Genomic DNA, 254 nt, shown 5'->3' on the forward strand with positions numbered 1-254 from the left:
ACCTTGTTACAGTGATCATGAGCGAGTCCAACCACAGGTCTCATGGCAATAACGGGCTTCACATGCCTACGAACGGGCCCCGTGCTGATGTGCCGCTGTGCATGTCGCTCAGTTCTTGTCCCCTTGTCATGGCACCCGCGCACCTGCTACTTTCCATCACTTGGCGCAATGGAGTAACAAGCATCCTATCCAACTAACGGGGCCACAAGTCTGCCGCTTTCGTTTTGGTGCTTGGATATATGGCAACGCCGGGG

The sequence above is a fragment of the Penaeus monodon genome, chromosome 32 (assembly GCF_015228065.2).
Source record: "Penaeus monodon isolate SGIC_2016 chromosome 32, NSTDA_Pmon_1, whole genome shotgun sequence".
NCBI classification, from domain to species: domain Eukaryota; kingdom Metazoa; phylum Arthropoda; class Malacostraca; order Decapoda; family Penaeidae; genus Penaeus; species Penaeus monodon.